At 43.7% G+C, this 16,487-nt stretch overlaps 1 protein-coding gene across 9 annotated transcripts in view; it reads left to right on the top strand.

Moving 5' to 3' along the window:
- Positions 1–2,715: 2,715 nt before the first annotated feature.
- CCSER2 (coiled-coil serine rich protein 2) overlaps positions 2,716–16,487 on the top strand; it is a 159,112-nt gene continuing 145,340 nt past the window's right edge. For all 9 annotated transcript variants that reach the window (XM_084904146.1, XM_084904147.1, XM_084904137.1 and 6 more), the window contains exon 1: positions 2,716–2,929. The gene's annotated coding sequence lies outside the window, so the exon portion shown is untranslated. The remainder of the gene's footprint in view (positions 2,930–16,487) is intronic.

Genomic DNA, 16,487 nt, shown 5'->3' on the forward strand with positions numbered 1-16,487 from the left:
GCAGGGCAGACTGGCAGACATTGCTGTTTGCTCTGCCCTGGTGATTCCATGAGACCCCACCCCACCCAATTTACAACCCCACCCAAGCTGTGTACAGCAGCTTCTGCATATGAATGGCCTGCCCCTCTTGCAAAACCTAGCAAACTGAAGCTGGATCAGAGAGCTCCAAAGTGTCCAAAAGAAGGCCTAACGCCCTGCAGTGGCAGCCTACATTGCTTCACAGCTGGGCCTCATCTGGGTACTTCCAAACTCCAAACAAAGAGGAGGAATCTGCAGATCTCTCTGTAGCTCCTGCTGGGTGGCCTCAGGCAGTGGCTGACTTTGCATCTTCTTGGAGATCCGAGAGCCAATGTACCCAGTGGTCAGTGTGAGACCATACCAGATTACAACTCTTCACATCCATAAGCAACACACTCAAGGGGCAGACTCTGTAAGCACCAAATTCCCACCAAAGCAAGTCCTGCCCCATAAGGGTGTTTCTAGCACAGCAGTTTTCCCATTATAGACACAGCTTGTCTTTACAGCCAATTGGCCTGGAGGTTAAATCCTCCCAGTGATACCAACAGCAATCAAGGCTTAACTTCAACAAGACTGTGCACACAGCCCACAAAAGGATGCACCAAGAGCGACCACCTTAGGTGATTGGGGAGGCTGAGCCACTAGACCCTAAAGCACACCTAGCACACAAAGCCACTCTATCAACACAGTGAAGCAGCTAAAATGTGGAGACAAAGAATCATGTCACAAATGAAAGAAATGGAGGAAAGCAAACCACTGAATATAGAGTTCAAAATCATGGTTATAAGATTTCTGAAGAATCTTCTAGAAACCTCCGAGAAATTTAGTGAAACCCTCAAGGATATGAAAAGGGAACAATCAGAATTAAGCCTACACTGACTGAAATAAAGAATAATATACAGAGATCCAATAGCAAACTAGAGAATCCCAAGAATAAAGTCAAAGATTTGAAATATGAAGATGCAAAAAAACACCCAAGTGGAAAAGCAAAAAGAAAAAAGAATCCAAAAATATGAAGATAGTGTAAGGAGCCTTGTAACAACCTCAAGGGTACCAACATCCAAATTATGGGGTTGAAGAAGAAGAAAGAGAGCAAGATATTGAAAACCTATTTGAAGAAATAATGACAGAAAACTTCCCCCACCTGGTGAAAGGAATAGACTTACAAGTCCAGGAAGTGCAGGGAACCCCAAAGAGGACCACACCATAATTAAAATGCCAAAGGCAAAAGATAAAGAGAGAATATTAAAAGCAGCAAGAGAAAAATAGTTACCTAGAAGGGAGTACCGATATGACATTCAGCCGATTTCTTTTTATTTATTTATAATTTATTTATTAAATTATTATCTGTGTACATATTTTAACATTGCCCCCCCCCCCGCCCCGTCCCATACATACCCTCTCTCCCCAGAGTTTTATGTCCATTGGTTGTACTTATATGCATGTATACAAGTCCTTCGGTTGATCTATTATCTCCCCCAGATCTCCCTACCCTACCTGTTGTACAGCCGATTTCTTAACAGAAACTATGCAGGCCAGACGGGAGTGGCAAAAATATTCAAAGTGATGAATAGCAAGAATCTACCATCAAGATTACTACCCAGAAAAGCTATCATTCAAAATTGAAGGTCAGATAAAGAGCTTCACAGATAAGAAAAAGCTAAAGGAGTTCATCACTGCCAAACTAGTATTATATGAAATGCTGAAAGGTATTCTTTAAGAAGAGGAAGAAGATAAAGATAAAAATTATGAACAAAAAAGTGACAACAAATACATATCTATCAACAAGTGAATCTAAAAATGAAATGAATAAAAAATCTGATGAACAGAATAATCCGGTGAATATAATAGAATCAGGGGCATAGAAAGGGAGTGGACTGACAATTCTCGGGCAGGGGGGAGGGGGGAGGGGAGGGGGCGGGGGGGGGGGGAAAGGAGGTATTGGGGGTGTGGGAAGAGACTGGACAAAAATCTCACACCTATGGATGAGGACAGTGGAGGGAGAAAAGGGAATGGGGTGGGGTGGGAACCAGGTGGAGGGGAGCTATGGGGGTAAAAAAGAGGAACAACTGTAATAATCTGAACAAAAAAGATTTATTTATTTATTTTAAAAAAAGGAGGGGTAGACCTGTGGGTAACAAAATCCTGGTTCTTGGCAGAAGGAACCCAGATTGATGGTACAATGGAGCTACTCCAAATCTCAGCACTTGGGGTGCTTGTTTCTTCTCTCAAGCTCAGCAAGAACTCATATTTTGGTGTGGTAAGCAGAATGTGTGTTCTTGGCATAGTTCAGAGCGCGGGAAGGCAGGGGACCAGGCATGGATTTGCAAACAAAATATTGGCGGTGTCCACATCAACAATGTCAGCGCCAAGCTAAGGTTCTCACTGTCTGGGTCAGCAGTGCAGTTGACAGGTCTGACTAGGTCCAGCAGCAAGGCCCGGAGAGGTGGGCGGCTGCTGGGCTGGCATCATGGCTTAGGTGGAGCTCGCCTTGGGTCCGGGGACACAGAAGCAAGGTCAGGGAGGGGGCGGGTCCCGAAAGGGGGCGGAGCCTGGAAAGGCCGGCGCGAGGCGAGGGCGGGGCCAGAGGTGGGCGGAAGCGTGAGTCAGGGCGGGGTGGGCGAGGCGAAGGGCGGGGCCCGCGGTCGGCGCATGCGCACGGGGTCGGGCGGGGCCGCGCACGCGCCGTTCGGGGCCCCGAGGGCGGAGTCCGGCGGGCGCGGCCAGAACGGGCGGAGGCTCCGGCGCGGCGCTCCATCCGGCCACTGACGCGATGCCGGCTGCAGCGGGCGGGGCGGCCGGGCCGGCGGGGATGTGACAGGCGGCCCTTCGCCCACCTGCGGTCCTTGCGCCCTCAGGTCTCCGGGCGAGCCGCCTGGGCCGCGCAGAGGAGGCAGAGCGGATCGGAGCGGTAAGGGCCGGATGGTGGGGGCGTCCCGGCGGGATGCTGGCGGGCAGCTCGGGCAGGGGGCGCGGTCCCGGAGCTCAAGCCCGGCGCCGGGTGAGGCGTGGCGCCCTTCGGCCTCCTGCCTCCGGGGTGACCCTCGCGAGCCTGCTGAGGCGAGACGGGCGTGGGCCGGGCTGGACGGCCCCCGTCCCCCCGTTCCCCGAATCCTCGCCCCGGTCTCCCTGGAACCCCGTCTTCTCACTCCCCACCCCAGTTCCTCTCCTTCCTCCCCATGGCAGTCTCCGTCCGTCCTCGCCTCTCCCGCCCCGCCCGTTGCCCCCCCCTCCGGTCCCCGGACCCCTCCGCCTCCCGAACCTCCGGGAAAAGCAGGCGAGGCTCAGGCGCGGGGTTTCAGGGTGCTGTGCGGGTTGGCAGGGGAGGTGCCGGTATGCTCCGGTGACTTTTTGGGGGAGGGGATTGTTCCTGGGACACAACAAAGACACACCCTAAACACGTCCTGAGGTGAAACTTCGTGGAGCGCACCGTTTGCTTAGTCAGGTGCCCTCTCCTTGCAGAGACCGTGTTCTCTGCGCGGCCTGTGTCAGGCACTGACGGCCTCCTTTGGGTGGTCCTGGGGCCGAGCTGGAGCCCAGGGTCAGTGACTGCAAACCCGGCATCAGGCCTGCGCCCCGACCTGGCCTGGAGGAGTGGCTGAGGCCCACTCCCGGTCCCAGCTTGGCGCGTGTGCCCACCCACAGGGGATAAATTGCGTTAGGCTTCTCCAAACAGCCATTGGAAATACATTCCTTTTTTCTTGAACATTAAAAAATAGTAGAACCCATTAATTTTGCCATTTAAAAATCTTCCTTTGGTTTAAGGAGTTTAGTGGTGACAGCTCTTCTTGAAACAAAAGAAATTTAAAATACTCTCCTCTTGCAAAAGATAGGCACACAACATGTCTTACCTGAAATGGATGCGTGATAAGGATTTACACATTTCTGAATGTTTTACTTGAAGTCAGTCTTCTCAGATGTTATTACTGTTAGCCTCTCTTAATTTCTTTTATAGATCTTTAGTATTTTCTTAATTGGTTGTGTTCTTTAGTGTGCTCAACAAAACTGGCTTCAAATAAACACACTTTCTTGAAGGCTTAGCTGTAATTTTACTTCACTGTTGTATTAATGTGCCATAGGAAAAAACTGCTACAGGCCCTGAGAGGATGAACCGTCCATTTAAATAAGCACAATTTACTCTGCCTTTCTAATCCAGACCTGCGTTTTTTGCTTGTCACCTTGACTCAGCTCCTTTGACTGCGTGATGGAAGAAGGGGACTTTGATTCCGTGTGTGAAGTCTGTCAGTGACTCTCCATAATCTGTAGTTGATAAAGTCAAAGTCCTTCACAGTTCTGGTTTTCATGTATGTTTCCAATATCATCTTCTACCATTTCACCTGCCTTCTTCATACAAAGCCTTCTTAGAGGTCTCTGAAGATGACATCTTCTGTTGTTGGTTTTACACTCTACTCTGTTGAGAATTCTTTTCTGTCTAGTAAACAAGGTGCCTTTTAAGACCTAACCGAAATACTCCTGAATCTTTCCAGACATTTTGTCCTTGTCTCAGCTGATCCAATAGTACATTGTACATTGTGCAGTTAGCATCTGTCAACTGGTAGTTAATCATTTGTTTGTCTCCACCAGACTTTGGGGCTTCTTAAGGAAAGGGAGTTTTGCAGCTCTAGCACGTACTGTGTGTAGCACAGGTGTTCAAAAACTATTGAGTAAATTTTTGAGGAATGCTTTCAGTCTTCAATATAGCTTTAAGAGAGGCAAAATGTGTTAACTACTTTCAATATCAGAAAATTTAGAAAAGAGGAATGCACAAACGAGGTACTTTTACATTTCTAAGAATTAAGTCAAAATTATTGTTGCTTGTTAGGAAGTAAATCTCAGTCATGACAAGGCACCAGTGTGTTTTATGGCATGAATGAAAGGGATGGTCTGTAGGACTGCTGCTACTTTGATTTTAGGACTTCAAGGGGGAGTAATTTGCCCAAGGTCATGCAGGTAGAAAAGGTCAGACAGAGCTGGGATCCAATCCAAGCTTTTGACCATCTGTGTATTTTACCTTTGCTTCCAGTTTCCTAATTCTAAATCTTAGTAATTATTTTACAATGAGTGAGGCATTTTCTGAGGGGGGTGGGAATCAATTCTTTTAAATACCGTGTTTCTCCAAAAATAAGACAGTGTCTTATTTTAATTTTTTCTCCCAAAGTTGCGCTAGGTCTTATTTTCAGGGGATGTCTTATCTTTCCATGTGCTAGGTCTTATTTTCAGGGAAATACGGTAGTAGAATATTGAATTTGAATTAAGAGATTATTTGATTCAACTTTTACATTTTTATATCAAAGGATAAGTTGCTTGAGGTTGCTTAGTCACCTGTATAACACATCTTCTGACCATATGCTTGTGTATTTTTAAAAAATATATTTTTATTGATTTCAGACAGGAGGAAGGAGAAATAGAAACATCCTATAAAATAAAAGGCTAATATGCAAATCTACCAAACAGTGAAATGATTGGTTGATATGATGCACACTCAATGCAGGAGCTGCTCCCTGGTGGTCAGTGTGCTCCCATAGGGGGAGCACCGCTTGGCCAGAAGCCCTGAGCCAGACTCATGACTGGCGAGTACAGTGTAAAACCACCGCCTCTGCCGCTAAGGATGTCCGAGTAACGGATTAGGTCTGCTCCCTAAGTGGCCCTAAGCCATCAGTCGGACATCCCCCACAGGCTCCTGGACTGTGAGAGGGTGCAAGCTGATGAACACTCCCCACCCCGAGTGCACAGATGTCATACACTAGGGCTCTAGTCTATGATGAGAGAGAATCATGGATCGGCTGCCTCCTTCACACCCTCTACTGGGGATTGAGCTTGCAACCTGGGCCTGTGCCCTGACTGGGAATTGAACCGTGACCTCCTGGTTCATAGGTTGATGCTCAACCACTAAGCTAGGCCAGCTGGACTGCTTGTGTATTTTTCATCACTCCATGGTGTTTTTAGAAGAAAATGAAGAGGTTTCCAATTTTCAGAGGGAGAGCAAATAGTCTTACAATTTCTTCCTCCTTGAATGCTTAGCTCTTGAGTGCCTAAGAAACATGGCAATTCATTTGGGATATAGGAGAAACCTAGGCTTCACCATTGCATTTGGTTGGATAGTTTTTAACCTCAGTGCTTGGAGCCTACTCTCTAGTTGCCCCATAATAAGTGGCTTCTGCTACCATATGAAAATCACACATCCAGTTAATGTTTTGATGGTAAAATGAGATTTTAATATAACAAGGTTCTAGCTGGGTAATAGCATGGCTAAAATGACGTGTGTGAGAAGAATTTATCCAATTACTCTATGTGATAGCTTTTTTTTTTTTTTTTAAATGATAATTGTGGTTTTATGCTTCAGAAGAGTCATTTTAAAAAAAATATATTTTATTGATTTTTCACAGAGAGGAAGAGAGAGATAGAGAGTTAGAAACATCGATCAGCTGCCTCTTGCACACCCCCTACTGGGGATGTGCCCGCAACCAAGGTACATGCCCTTGCCCGGAATCGAACCCGGGACCTTTCAGTCCGCAGGCCGATGCTCTATCCACTGAGCCAAACCGGTCCCGACCAGAAGAGTCAGTTTTAAGATGTGTACTTGCTGTGGTTTACCTGATCAATTCTAACAGGCTTTTTTTTTTTTATTTTACAAATGGTTAAAGTATTAAGAAAAAAAACTTTTAACTTTTAATTTTCTCATTTATTTCTCACCATATATACATGATTTTATACAACAATCAAGGGTAAATATAATATTTAACTTTGCTTTCATAGTTAATGTTCTTTTTGCTCAAGTTTTTTATATGTAAATTATCACATAATACTAGAGGCCGGTGCACGGGATTTGTGCACTGGTGGGGGATTTGGCCTGCGAGGATCAGGCTGCTGTGGGAGCACTGCTCATTCCTGTCTGCCAAGCAGCTATGGACCCGCCCTCTGAGCGGCTGTTCCCTGGTCCGGCATCTTCTGTGGAGCCAGAACACTCGAAGTGACTTCTCCAGGGGACCCGGCCAGGCCCAGGGACAAGAGCACTGAGAGGCGGCAGAGTAGGCCTCAGGCCTGTGGTGGCCACAAACCCACCTCCCAGTCTCTAGGGTCAGCTCTGAAAGCTTGGTGGTGATGCTGCAAGGCTAGTGGGTATCTGGAGGAGGTGGTAAGGAGTGAGGAGGATGAGCCTGGGACAAGGAGGCAATGATTGCAGCCCAGGTTCCTGCCTGTTGGTTCGGGGTTCACAGTGGGAGCAGCCGCTCATCCTGGTCAGCTGAGCAGCACTCCCATTGTGGTAGTGTGCTGACCACCAGGGAGCAGCTCCTGTGTTGAGCATCTGTCCCCTTGGTGGTCAGTGCGCATCATAGCAACTGGTCAACCAGTTGTTCTGGTCGTTCCGCTGTTTGGTCATTGGGCTTTTATTATATAGGATTACTAGTTGAGTTGTTTAGTTTTACTAATTGGACATCTAAGTTGCCTCCAATTTGGTAAGTAATGTAGTTCATATATTGCTGTCCTTTGATTTCTTATTTTGTTAGGCTAAAGTTCCAGGAGAGGGGTTACAAGGTAAAAGAGCATGAAGGTTTTTGTCACTTAAAAAAAATGTTTTTATTAATTTTAGAGAAGAGGAAGAGGGATAGAAAGATAGAAAAATCATGCATGAGAAACAAACATCCATTGGCTGCAGCCTAGAGGCCCTTACTGGGATGGAGCCTGAAATCCTGGCATGTGCCCTCACTGGAAATCCAACCAGTGCCCTCTTGGTCACTGCTCAACCACTGAGCCACACCGGCTGGTGGTTTTTATCACTTTAAAAAAATATTACCAGGTTTATTTCTAAAAGTTTGTATTGATTTATACTGCTTCCTGCATTTTGGTTGATAGTTTTACAATACTTTTAAAGGCTTTTGTTTTTTAAAAGTTGGTATTTTACAAATAGCTATAAGGATACCTGCTATCTAACATACAGTCTGCAGTTGAAAAGCTAATGCAGTATTTTTCTACTTTTATTTTCTCCTTTGTTGGAATTGTTTGTCCTTTATGCAAAAATTTATGGGGATCTTCTTACTAATTTTCATTAGCACTTAATTTTTAAAACTGCAAAGTATTCTATCTAATAAAAGAACAATATGCAAATTGACCATACGTCTGTCACGCCCACAAGAATGCCCACCAGCCAATGAGGAGCAAGTATACAAATTAATCCAACCAAGATGGTTGCGGTCAAGGAGTGAGCAGGAGACTTGGGTTTCCTCGGCTATGGAGGAAGCCAAGCTTCCCACATACCCTGGTGCGCCCTGAACTCCACTCAAGGCTACAAAGTTTCAATTATAGAAGATAAATAAATCCCAACAAAAATGGCTGTGGCCATGGAGCTGGAGAGAGCAGGAAGCTTGGGTTTCCCTGGTGATGAAGGAAGCCAAGCTTCCAGGCCTGCCTTGGCCTTAGCTCAAAGCTACAAAGTTTCAATTATAGAAGATAAATAAATCCCAACAAAAATGGCTGTGACCACTGAGCGAGCAGGAGGCTTGGGTTTCCCTGGCAATGGAAGAAGCCAAGCTTTTCGCCTGTCCTGGTTTGCCCTAGCCTCCACTCAAGGTTACAAAATTTCAATTATAGAAGGTAAACAAATCCCAGATACCAGGGCCTCCGCTTGGGTCATAGGGAGGGGTGGGGGGTGCTTGGCCAGCCTGCAAACCACCACAGGCCCCTTGCCCAGGCCACCCCACACCCCAAGGGAACCCCCACCATGATCCGGGACACCCTTCAGGGCAAACCAGTTGGTCCCCATCTGTGCACCAAGCCTTTATCCTATTTAATCTAATAAAAGAGCAGTATGCTGAAGCTGGTTTGGCTTAATGGTAGAGTGTCAGTCTGCGGACTGGGGGGTCCCAGGTTTGATTCCAGTCAAGGGCATGTACCTTGGTTGCGGGCACATCCCCGGTAGGGGGTGTGCAAGAAGCGGCTGGTCAATGTTTCTCTCTCATCGACGTTTCTAGCTCTCTATCTCTCTCCCTTTCTCTCTGTTAAAAATCAATAAAATACATTTTTTAAAAAAAGAGTAATATGCAAATTGACCATCACTCCCAACACACAAGATGGCTGCCCCATGTGGACACAAGATGGCCACCACAAATGGCCAGCAGGGGAGGGATCAGGCCTACAAGGGAGGGCATTTGGGGGTGATAAAACTACAGGGTAGGGCAGTTAGGGGGGACTAGACCTTCGGGGGAGGGCAGTTAAGGATGACAAGGCCTGCAGGGGAGGGAAGTTAGGGGCAATTGGGTTGACAGGGGAGCAGTTAGACATCAATCAGGCTGTCAAGGAGTGGTTAGGGGGTGATCAGGCTATCAGGCAGAAGCGGTTAGGGACAATCAGGAAGGCAGTCAGGTGAGCAGTTGGGAGCCAGCAGTCCTGGATTTTGAGAGGGATGTCTAACTGCCCGTTTAGGATCGTACCAGGATTGGGCCTAAATGGGCAGTTGGACATCCCTTGAGGGGTCCCAGTTTGGAGAGGGTGCAGGCTGGGCTGAGGGACTCTCCCACCCCCTTGTGCATGAATTTCGTGTACAACCGGGCCTCTAGTACAACAATGAACACACACAAAAAAACAAAACAAAACAAGAGATTAATGTATTTATGATGATAAGTGTTAATTAAAATTACTGACTTGCCAAAACCGGTTTGGCTCAGTGGATAGAGCGTCTGCCTATGGACTGAAGGGTCCCAGGTTCGATTCTGGTCAAGGGCATGTACCTTGGTTGCGGGCACATCCCCAGTGGGGGTGTATGGAGGAGGCAGCTGATCAATGTTTCGCTTTCATTGATGTTTCTAGCTCTCTATCCCTCTCTCTTCCTCTCTGTAAAAAAATCAATAAAATATATTTAAAAAAATTACTGACTTTTTAATTGCATTTATTGTGGTGACATTGGTTGATAAAACTAAACAGGTTTCAGGTATATAGTTCTTTGATACATAATTTGTATACTGCATTGTATAATTACCATCCAATCTTCCATCATCATTTATCCCCCCTTTATACCTTCTTCTTCTAAAAATCATGGACTTTTAACAAAATTTTGTGATTTCATCTTTTGATTATGAAATCTGAATGTCCATCTGATGCACACTTATTTTCTTAAGTTTTTAAAATTTGTTTTGTTGTATGTGTATATCTTTAGTAAATTATGCATATGATTGAGATTCAATTTAATTCATGTGTATTTTATACTATAGAGAATCACATTCTTACATGTTGAAGTGAGTTTTCATTTTTTTTCTTCCTGAACTTGAATAGGAAACAAAACAATACAAAGATAAATATCACATGATCGCACTCATTTGTGGAATGAACAACATAAACTGATGAACAAAACCAGATCCAGAGACAGAGCATCAATCAGACTGTCAAACCTCGGAGGGAAGGTAGGGGAGGGTGGGGGTAAAGGGGAGAGATGGACTAAAGGACTTGTGTGCATGCATATAAGCCTAACCAATGGACGCAGACAGCAGTGGGGTGAGGGCATGGGTGGGAGGGTTAGAAGAGTGAGGACACATATGTAATACCTTAATAAAGAAATTAAAATTAAAAAAAATAAACTATAGTAAATTTAGACAAACCAAAATTTTTATGGGAGCAATATTTTGGTTAATTGAAGTTTTTATTGGATCAGGATTAACCAGAACACCATTTTTGATTTCACTTTTACTATTAATCATTCTAATATATATGAAAGTAAGACCTTGATTATCTGCTTCCTTTGGGGAGTGTTACCTTCTAGAGAGATGAGATAAAGCAGGATAATAGTTAATATTGATCGAGTGCTTGGTACTGTGCTGGTGTTTGACATGGAGTTTTTTATTCCGTATAACAGCCCCAAGAGAGAGAGGTTCTTTTGGTATCCTCCTTTCACAAATGGGAAAACTTAGAGAAGAAAAGGGACCCACCAAAAGTAACATCTATCAAGCAGTGGACTGGAACTTTACCTACTTTTAAAATGCTTTCTTTGAAAAATGTATTATATTTTATTTTTGTGTGCTAAGGATTTGAACTTTATTTCTTAGGCATTGGAAAGATATCAGATATTTCAAAGCAAGGAGATAATATGGTATGTTATGTCTTTTAGGAGATGGCTGATGCAACATTGTGGAAACACTGAATTGTGTTTCTGATAGACAGTGGTTGAAATAGGTCATATGAGAAATGAAATCTGACTGCAAGGTGAATTTGGAGGTTAGGGGATATGAGTGAAAGATAGAGGACTTAATAACTGACTTACAAGAGAATGGGAAGTTGGAGTGTTGATTTGGAAAATATCTGCTAATGACAAGTGAACATGTGGTCACAGCACTTGGTTATATTTCTTTTATAGCATTGTCTGATGTATTGTACCTCATCTAATGACATATCTCCCCCCTCTCCTCCCTCCCCCCGACTGGATTATGTGCTTGTCAAGGACAGGTCTGAGTAGAATGCATGAGCTAATGCAGGATGAGCTAATACAGAAGAGGGTAAGAGACAGCTAGCTGCCTGTGGGGAGCACCAGATCACCAGAATCAGAGCAGATGGAGAAAGAGGAGCTATAGAAAGGGAAGCCTGTCTGGAAGGTGGGAAGAGCCATCAGGGTCAGATCTGGGAGAAGTGTTAAGGAGCAGGAAGTATTAGCGAAGGAGTATTAACAGGATGCTACCTCAGGCTACGAACAGTTCTGGTTGGTGTGCCCTCGTGATATTCTGATGGCCAATGGTTGTATAAAGCAAAATTATTTTTTCCTTTGTTACAGGCTCACCCTTCTCTTCCCCTCTTCCCCCACCTACCAACATACACAGCCCATACCTTTCTCACTGTATTCAGTTGTCTCCCAACTCTTTTAGTTCCTAACATTGTTTGCTATGCATACTGATGCTGGGGTTTGACTCAGCGTAATGAGGGCAACCAATCAGAACCTTCCTTCCTTTTTCATGGAATCAACCAATCAGAGTATGTTAGGTGTAATTTCTGTGTTTTCAGATCTTCTTGCTGAGTTGATTACTTTTGAATGCCCTCAGATTTATTTCTCTAACTTTCAAGAATCCTGTTTCATTATTTTGAGATTTGGAGCCATTGGGAAGGCAGAGGCAGAGGTTTCTTAAAGGAAAGCTGAATTTTTTGTTTTTGTTTGTTTGTTTTTTTGTGTGTTCTTTTTTTTTTTGTGTTTTTTTTTTTTTTTACCTGTTTACATTTCCATGTTGATATAGATCAGGGGTCCTCAAACTTTTTAAAGTGGGGGCCAGATCATGGTCCCTCAGAGAGCTGGAGGGCCGGACTATATGAACTACTAATTCCTACTGTAACACCTCGGCTGCGCTCACTGCCCAAAAAACCTGGCGGGCCGGATCAGACTCCTCTGCGGGCCGCATGTGGCCCGCGGGCCGTAGTTTGAAGACCCCTGATATAGATGCTTTGAATATAGTAGGATTCTCTTCGAGGATTGCTAATTTTAACAGTGACCCAGGACCATAATTTAAATGATTAAGAATTTATTTTCTCCGTACAAGTTTTATACATATTAGGTGTGAGGCTTGTTTTAAATTTCCTTGGTCGGTTCCTAACTTCGTATGTCTGCTTTTCAAAGACATATTCCTTAGAAAAGGAATTCATCTTGATTTCTTCTGCTGCCATTTGCTTCAGAGCTCCTTACCCTTCACTCTGCCTTCTCCTTTCCAGTTTTCATCTGCCCAATTTTTGTACATTTGTAAGTACAATAGGAAAGGGAAACAGACAAACTCGGGTAACTACTTCCTTCCCTCCTTCGCATATGTGTCACCACCCTCCTCTCCCCTATTACTGCTCCCAGCGGTCCAATTTGGCATGGCCTTCTGCACCACGGCTTCAGTTTGGTGTGTGGGAATGGGAAACACAAGACGGCTCTATAGCTGAGAAATGCTGGCTACCTTGAGGTATTTGGTCCTACTGTGATCTGTGTGTTGGTGTCTGGTATTGCAAACGCATCAGTCCACAGAGCCAAATATCAACAGTACTTTTGACTATTGAGTTTGTCGACCACTGGTATAGTAGATACTGTGGGAGAAATAATATTGTGATCTAATATGAGCAGATTTAGGGGAGAAGACATTTGAGGAAGATGGAACAAGAATACAAATGTGCTTATTATGTTTGAGAAGTGGCAATTGTCCTCCCATTTCTTCAAGTTCTCCTCATTTATTTTTTCTAAGCATTAGAAGAAAAAAGCCTTTAAATGAAATTTTCAGTCATACAAAAAGTATCTCATTTCCACCTTTAGTCAGCTTTAATAATTTTTATTGAAAGCACACTGGAGAACATCTTTTCCTTTGATTTTAGAGAGGGAGGAAGGGAGAGTTTTGGCTTACCTGTTTATTTTTATCACCAGTTTTACACAGTGTTTGCCCAGTAGTAGATTCTAAATTTTGGTTGGGTAATCTCTAATATGGTAGTTTTACTATGTAACCTTTTTACTAAAGAAAAGAAAAAGTTAAAAACTTTAATTTGAAGTATAATTAAAGCACTTTCAAGGGGAAATTTGATGGCTACTCTTTTCCTTTTTATCTACTGTACTTGACCATGCTTTTACTATAATTGCTTCTGATTATTGAGTTGCTCTCTGAGATAAGTTCAGAAAATTAAGTTGAAAGCCCATATTACAGTTGCAGCACTTTATGTGCCTCTTTTTGTGGCTCACTTACTTTTAAGTAGTTGTCAATATTTAGTGCTGGAACATTATTGCAATAGCTTCTTAATCTTTTTTGTTGGTCTTCCTCCAGATTTTCTCTCCTTTAGCCACCGATTCATGCTACTGACTTTGGATTTCTGGAACACAGATCTGATCAAGTTCTGTTATTGCTTAAAAATCTCCTGTGGCTCTCTGTTTATGGGAGTTAGTTCTCCCTCTTTTTTTTTTTTTCTTTCTTTTTTTTTCTTTTTCTTCTTGCCCACCTCCCTGCACTTGCCTTCTGCTTTAAGGGATCTGGAGTATTCCCTGGTGGGGGCAAGAGGGGGGTTTCTAATGCACATCACATCTGACATTTCTTAACCAGAGGAGGACCACGGGATAGAAGTCAAATTCTTTTATCTGTGTTCACAGAAAGTCCTCCATGAGCTGTGGCCTTTATCATCTGCCATGGTTCCATGGAGATGAGAAACTGATATTTCTGTGCTTTTGTACATACTATTCTTTTTTTCCAGAATACCATTGAACTTCTTAGGTATCTTGTTAAATCACTTCCTCTTTTTATTTTAGTATGTATATATGTATTTGTCATTTTTTTCCTTCCATGGATATTCTACATGCCCTGCTGGAGAACTTTTTCCCCCCTTCAAATATATATTTTTTGATTGCAGAGGGGGAGAGAGAGATAGAAACATCAATGATGAAAGAGAATCATTGATTGGCTGCTTCCTGCACACCCCTCACTGGTGATCGAGCTGGCAACCCAGGCATGTGCCCTTGACTGGAATTGAACCCTGGATCCTTCGCTCTAAAGGTCAACACTCTGTTCACACTGAGCCAAGCCAGATAGGGCACTTTGTCTTTTTAAAAGCTCACTATGGATGTCTCCTTTTTCTAGGAAAGCTTTCTTTTAGGCATATGTTTATCATGAATTTTCTACTCCCATTATATTCTTTATCAGAGACCTGGTGCACAAACTCATGCATGAGTAGGCCCAGCTAGCTTGCTCAGATGGGGGCCCATCAGGCCAGGCCGGTGTGTGTGTGTGGGGTACGTGGAGCTGCGGGAGGTTGGCTGGCTGGCCCTGCCCCCAATTGGGGGGCCAGGCTGGCTGGGAGTGGGGGTGGATGCCAATTGGGGCCTAGATCAGGCCTGTTGGCTGCCATAGTGTGTGTCTTAGCCACTGGTCATTGGGCTTTTATATATATAGATTCTTTGTTACCTATGCTCCTGTAACATTTTGCAGTTATTTTATTGTAGTAATTGCTATATTTTACTCTATTTGCTTTTGTGTCTAGTTCTCCTTGCTCCAACACAAACTTATAATCACTCAATACATTTTGTTGAATGAATGATGGAGGAAAGTAAAAAATATTTCAACATTGACCTAGTTTTGATTGACTCATTTGGTTGGGCTTTTACATCAATTTTATTTGTATAAAACATACAAAAGAGCAATACAGATGGCGTGTTTAAGAGAGTCTTACTCCAAATTATCTTAGGAAATTAATATTTTATTGCATGTTTGTTCTTATGAGCAAACAATGAGATTTGTTGATTTCATTATATATCACAAATCTCTATTTTTGTCTAAATATCTCGGTATTTTTCTTTGTGGTGTCATTTTTTCTCTTTGTCATTTCTAATTGGATGCTGGCCTTAGACACCCTCCACTCTAAACATAAGTTAAATTCATTCCTTAAACTTGATCTGTTGTTTTCCATTTGTGTTTTTTATATCACTACTTTGTAAGTGACTTAGGTTTCTCTGCAGCATCTTTTAACAAATAATTATTTATTTTTCAACTTATTTTTATTGTTGAAACTATTACACATGACCTTTATTCCCTCCACACCCTTTTGCTCACCTCCTCCCAGTGTCTCCCTTCCCTGGCTTTCACCACACTGTTGTCTGTGACCAGGAGCTATGCATATGTTCTTTGACTAATCTCTTTACCTTCTTTTATCTAGCCCTCCTGCCACACCCTCCTTGTTCCCGAGCTCCATGTTCCTGAGCTCCATGTCCTGGTTCTATTTTGTTAGTCAGCTTATTATATTTATTAAATTCCATATATAAGTTAGATCAGATGGTATTTGTCTTACTCTGACTGACTTATTTCAATTCGTATAAAAATTTCCAGGTCTATGCATGCTGTTGCAAAGATAATATATTCTTCCTTTTAAGGCCAAGTAGTTTGCATGGTGTAAATTCACCACAGCTTTTTATCCACTCCTCTACTGATGGACACTGGGGCTACTTCCATGTCTTGGCTATTGTAAATAGTGCTGCTATGAGCATAGGGGAGCATATATTTTTTCTGATTGGCATTTCAGGATTACTAGGCTATATTTCCAGAAGTTGGTTCACTGGGTCAAAAGGCAGTTCCATTTCTAATCCTCCTATCTAATAAGAGGGTAATATGCAAATTAACCATCACTCCATCACAAAGATAGCAGCGCCCATAGTGGCCGGGGTGCTGGACATTGGCAGCATTGCCCTGGCCATGAGCCCCAGTGTCTCATGTGCCCTAGCCCACAGAGGGAGGGAGGCCGGGCAAGTGGGCCTCTGACCAGAGGCTGACTAGGGTGTAGGATTCTGGCATTATTGTAGGCCGAGCTGAGGGATTACCCCCCCACCCCCCACCCCCCCACCGTGCATGAATTTCATGCACTGGGCACCGGGCCTCTAGTTTTTTTAGGTAATTCTACAATGGTTGCACCATTCTACATTTTCACCAACAATGCACTAGGGTTCTCTTTTCTTTACATCCTCAGCAACACTTGTTTATTGGAGTCAGATGTGCTACCATTGC

Source organism: Pipistrellus hanaki (genome assembly GCF_964339955.1).
Source record: "Pipistrellus hanaki genome assembly, chromosome: 14".
Lineage (NCBI taxonomy): Eukaryota > Metazoa > Chordata > Mammalia > Chiroptera > Vespertilionidae > Pipistrellus > Pipistrellus hanaki.